Raw genomic sequence first — 5,771 nt, forward strand, 5'->3', positions numbered from 1 at the left:
CAGAAGAAACAAAAAGAACAAAATAATACATATATTTTTTGTGCATTGGGTTGCACAAATCAGGAACTTGTTTAATATAAAATGCCAGAAGGCCAGACCTTTGTTTTATTATCTAAAATGTCCTAAAGCATAAAAGACTTTAATTAATGGCTCATATTGTTTAATTGTTCTTTACAGGAGCTCGTTATTGGATTTTTAGAGTTTGACATTTTTTTCCTAAACGCAGCATCTGACAAATCTGAAGTAATCAATTTGTCCACCTGTCACTCCAATCATTTATCTCCCATAATTAAACACATCATAAACTGAGCTGTTAAAATAATTCTGTTTGGAAAGTAAAGCCTGTCAATCTGCTCCAGATCAGAAGCTACATGGTAGCATGCCGCTATCATTGTGTGAATGTGTGAATGAATGGGTGAAGAATTAAAGCGCTTTGGAGTTCGAATGGACTTGATAAAGCATAATATAAGTTCAGACCATTTACCATGATTAAAAGACAAGAATGAGGAGAACTCTGTCTTTCTGCTGGGAGTCTGACTCCGGCGTTCTCAGACATTTTTTATGGTCCGTATCATGAGCCTCGGGGGCGGCTGTAACTCGTTAGAAAATAGAGCTCACATGCTCGCATCAGTAACTGCTCTAACCTGCCATGTGACTGCAGTAATGGGCCCCTCCGTGGCCGCACAGACCGCCGTGTCACAAGAGCCCGAGCTTCCTGTGGCTCCTGGGGGAGACGATGGGACGACAAGGTCTCATGATCACCGGGGAGGTCAGAGATCCATGAGGACGGGGTCAGAGTCAGCCTCAGGTGCACCTGAGCCAGAGAGACAGGTTAACATAGTCACAGGGATGCTTTATTATTATTTTTATTATGATCAGGTGGAAGTGGGAACAGCCTTTAACCTGAGTGCTCTCTCTGAAGGGGGGAAATTCCTGAAATCTGATGATGGACAGAAAAAAWGAGGCAAGAGATGAAGGGGGAGAATGGGGGGAGAGCACAAACAGACAGATGCAAACAGCGTGAGAGAGATGCAGATAAGGCAAGCACGCACAGCAGTCAAATATTCACATGCCGGGTCACATTTTGCATAAAACTGATGTATAATTGGCGGAAAGCATTCATTCTCATGTCAGTGGGAGCATTTGGCTTCAACTGAATGCCGTCATTTGTTCCAAATGATGAAGAGTTGAACAGAAAGGTCTGAATTTTTTTAGCCCAGATTGACTCAGAAGATCCAGCTTAAAGAGTAGAATGTTCCTTTATTTTTTTTGTTTTGTTTTTTTCAGTGAAAGAATCCAWCACGACAGGATTTCTCATGCTTTGTGATAAATACTGGAGTTGGTAAATGTCATTTCCTCTCAGGGTTTGTGCTAGAGCAAAAAAAAAAAAAAAGTAGAGGTCAGAGTTTCTGCTCGGGGAATTCCAGTACTGAAAGCCAGACTGTCGATAATATAAAAAAACAAGCATCTCATGTGACTCTTCTGCTAGTTTCTGAAACCTGTGATTTCTCAGGAAGACGTCATCTTTCTAGTTTTACATTTGGGGCTGAGAAAAACAAGGATGAGCAGTTGTTTGGCCAAATTTTGAACTCCTGCCCGAAAGAAAGGGGTCAAAATTTGGTTTTATCGCTTGATTCATGAAACATAGACTATTTTCTAAAGCCGTGATGATGGAGGGACACCATCCACTGAGATGGATGTAAAAAGAAAAAAAGATCTTACTATCTGACCTCTGTCACTCCCTTTTTACCCATTTTCACCCAATGAATTAGTGCAGCTGCACCACACTTAAATGGGTGCCCCTCTTTCATTCTTTTTTTTCCTCCTAGAGTATATGTGACTGAGCATGAATCCGGTCTTTGTGCTCTGTCTCCAAAGCCCCCCACCCCACCAACACCAACACCTCTATAGTTTCTTCCCTTCTTCATTTGGAGAAAAGAGGGGCTTCGGTTGCAAGCAGCACTGGTGAGTTGGTGGTAGAGATGGTGGTGGAGGCAGCAGGGAGGAGAGGATGAGGAGGAAGGGTGGTGGTGGGGAGGGAGGGAGGGAGGGGGGTGGAACTTGTTGGACCACATTCTTGTGCAGCTGTGGAGGCTGGTGCAGGAGGTGGAGGGCAGAGCAGGATCATCATCGCATTGCAGGGCATCATGAATGCTCTATTGTTCGGCGGGTTGTTGCGTCCACAGTTTCAGCTTCAGCCCGATGGAGGAAGAGTTCAACAAGACAAAAACAAGAGAGAGGAATCTAAAAAAATGGTTTTCTTTAATGAAAAAAACAAAAACAAACGTAGAGCTTGAGAGAACAACAGCAGGGAAAAAGGAGACTGCGTCTCAGGTGCAGCAGGAAGTATGGTGTGGTGATGATGATGAAGATGGGGATGATGGTTACAGGAACAATGGTGGCATTCATGCTGCAGCTTTATGACTGCTTTGGCCCTCAGTCATACGTGTCAGCATGCTGTTTAGTCATGCATTCATGTTGACTGCTGTTCACCCTGAAATTCTTCACTGATGCTCAGGAAAAAAAAAAACAGAATCAGCTGTCCAAGTTTTATTCTTCAATCAAGAAATAAATGCATTTTTCTCAGTTTAAATGGGATTCTCGTTGTTTACCTTGTTCTTATAGACTAGATGAGGAAAAACAATGAGATACTGAATTTTCTTCATTCCCCAGGATTCTCTCCTCTTCACGTTGGTGGTTTTGTTTTTTGATCTGAACGAAAAAGAGGAACTGAATCAGCTCAGAGCCTGATGGAGCTGTGTGTCCTCTCAGGTCAGATAAATAATTATGTAATATCCTATAGTTTGAAATTGTTTAAGTACTTTTGTGTTACAGTTAGATCTAAATCTCTGAGCAACATTGGTTTGGAGAAGGTTTTATTAACAGACTGATAAGTGTACAACAAGTCTGAGTGAATTATAGTAATTTTAAAAGAACTCATGTGGCTCAGTGAGAATTAAAACTTTAATATTAATTAAAAGACAGGAAAGGCAGCAAAAATGACAACTAACGTCATCCGGAGAGAGAAAGAGCAGAAAGTTGTGGTTCTTTCAGCTGTTTCCTTCTTCAGGGGTCACCTGAGAGCGACCTCACATCAAAGATTTACCAWTTTTTTTACCCCAGATGTCCATGGAGTTAACTGGGATYAAACCWGCAGCCTCAGGATTACGAGACAGCGGCACTGACTGCTGAGCTATACAGCCCTGACATACAGGATACAACTATAATGGGACAAAGCAAAAGGTCTAAACAAATAGTAGGAGCTTTAAGAARCATTTTAACAGACAGTATTTATTACTCAAATGATAAACAGGTGAGCTTAATGAGCAGATAAATAAGTGTGGATGATTAACTGAAGGCAAGGAGAACTGAGGGAAACAAGGACTGACGATAGAAGAAAAAAAAAGCACATTAAATGATGTAAAGGATTTTTTTAAAAAGTGGAATAAAAAATCATGAATTTTATTGCATAAAAGTCTGCTTTCAGGACATTGAGTCAAATATAGAGTTGACATGAAAATTCATCAAACCTATGAAAAGGAGAGAGAAGCAGTTCAGACTTCCCCAATCATGAGTTCTTGTCAGAACATTTAATTAGTCTGTGTGAACGAAGGAGAAAGAGGGCGAGGCCCTGAGGCTGAGGAAAAGATGCCTACATGAAAGAGTCCGTTGTTGTCCGAGCAGACGGAGACATAAAAGCCAACGAGTCAGAAAGATGGATGAGATATTTGAGGGGAGGACAGTGTGAGAAATATGGTGATTTATTTTTTACYCTTCTGTCACTGGGAATTCTTCTCTGCCTTTTATTAGCAGCGGGCAAAATAAAAGTCCAAATAAATTTTAATGACTCATCTGAGCGGTAAATGGTTTTAAAAGCCGTTCAATGCTAAAATGTAAAAAATCTGGTCAAATTCCACATTAGGGGTTTAAAGTAGAGCACAAAGCGGAGCTCAGATTGGTTAGTCATGTACCGGTGAATTAAGGGATGACATTTAAGGGATTGTGTTTTTTTTACTTCATGGAAAACAGTTTAGAAAAAATTATTTTGTTAAAACCCAAAGGATAAACAGCTTGATATAACATTCAGACTCATCAATATAATTGACAATGCATCTTAGCATTTAACTTTGTGTTTTAAACTCAGTAGAATATGAAAATAAATTTTCAGTTTGAAATTAAAACCAAAATATTTTAACAACAACAAACAGAACAGAGAGTTGGATGAGGTAAAGGACAGCAGAAATCTGAGCTCAGCAACATTTCAAAGGCCTGCCTACTCTAAATACTGTATGTTTTCTTTGTTCATAATAAAAATCCAAACTGAAATACTGATGCTAGTCCACTAGGTGGACTGGATTAACGTCAACAGCAACAACACAACAGCACAACTGTATTAAAGTTACGCACATCACCTGCCACTTTTCAGAGTTTTAGACTGAGATCATTTGATAGTGAGAAATGATGGAGTTGTTGTTTTGGTTAAATCTTTACAAGATCTAATGCACGACTCACTCTGCTATCTTCACATCCAAACTTAACAGAGCTACAGGCATTTCTGTGTTTAATATCTATGAAATTGACAAAATTATTTWAAAAATGTGTGTTTCCTTAGGTTGTCTTTGACGGCCATCTTGAATTGGGTCGACGCCAGTAGCTAATTAATTGAAACTGTACATCAGATGATTTATTAAATTCATTAAAACTTTCATACCAACAAATGAGTTGTCTCAATTGCAATAATAAATCTGAGAAAAAAATCTTGATCAGATGTTGAGGCACCAGCCACACATTAACTGCTCTGTTTGCACCTCCTGTCCACACACTATATGTTTTGTTTTGTTTTGTTTTTTAAAGGATGTAAAACATATTTTCCAAACAGAAGTTTTTTAACTGCTCAGTTTATGATGAGTTTGAGCTTTTCCAAAACAACGATGAGTCAATGTCATTTTGTGCTCCAGAAATCAAAACAGCAATAAAGAAGTTTTRCTGGGTTTTCTGCATCTGTCTCATTTTATCCAGAGATGGATGTTAAAGGCAGTTTTTTTCACCAATGTAAAAAAAAAGGTTTGTGTTATTTTTAATCGGGATATATAATTTTATTTCCACACAAAAATAAAATGTTACCAGCACTCCTTTCTTCCACTTGTACGCTCTACTTTGAAATGTTATTGTGGATGTTCTTATGTGTCACGAAGATTTCAGCCTATTTGAACTTGTACAAAAAAATACTTAAAAATATTAGATGGGGTTTTCAGTCTTAGCCGTACTAAAATTTGCTCCTTTGTTATTGAGATTCTGTTATGATAAAACTAAATAGTATTTAGCTTTTAATCTAACATAATATTTCAAAAGTATGTATGTTTATTATTTAGACATAAATGAATAAAATGAYGACAATATGATGAATAAAGTCATCTAAGGACTGGAAAACAGCTGGTCATGGAGATAACAAAACTTACCAAGCAGCAGCTCTAAAGCTCACTAATTAACCCAAATTAAAAGGTTTTGTTTTTCATAGCTGAGAGTCAATGTGACAAATGAACTGATTTGATTTTTACCAAAATGATTGCAAAATGCAGGACATACAGAAATGTACACAGGAGGCAGACAGAAGGGCCTGGAGGATGTTTCTCAGCAGGCCTCCTCTGCCGAGCTGCACACAATGCTCCTCTATCCTCTCCGAGAGCTTCTCCGCTGCTCCGTTCCACAAAACAGACAACAGCTTATTATGAAATCAAAGCTCCAGCAGCAACAGCTCTCAGTGCCTACAC

General features: G+C 38.9%; 1 protein-coding gene and 1 long non-coding RNA gene across 2 annotated transcripts in view; one reads left to right on the top strand and one right to left on the bottom strand.

Moving 5' to 3' along the window:
* LOC106515252 (transcription factor Sox-10) overlaps positions 1–1,973 on the bottom strand; it is a 7,504-nt gene extending 5,531 nt beyond the window's left edge. Inside the window, exon 1 of the mRNA XM_014004946.1 lies at positions 645–1,973. The gene's annotated coding sequence lies outside the window, so the exon portion shown is untranslated. The remainder of the gene's footprint in view (positions 1–644) is intronic.
* Positions 1–5,771, top strand: part of LOC106515253 (uncharacterized) — a 19,897-nt gene that overhangs the window by 1,035 nt on the left and 13,091 nt on the right. The window contains exon 2 of the long non-coding RNA XR_001309977.1: positions 2,051–2,054. This is a non-coding gene — a long non-coding RNA (uncharacterized LOC106515253). The remainder of the gene's footprint in view (positions 1–2,050; positions 2,055–5,771) is intronic.

Source organism: Austrofundulus limnaeus, unplaced genomic scaffold, assembly GCF_001266775.1.
Source record: "Austrofundulus limnaeus strain Quisiro unplaced genomic scaffold, Austrofundulus_limnaeus-1.0 Scaffold27, whole genome shotgun sequence".
NCBI lineage: Eukaryota > Metazoa > Chordata > Actinopteri > Cyprinodontiformes > Rivulidae > Austrofundulus > Austrofundulus limnaeus.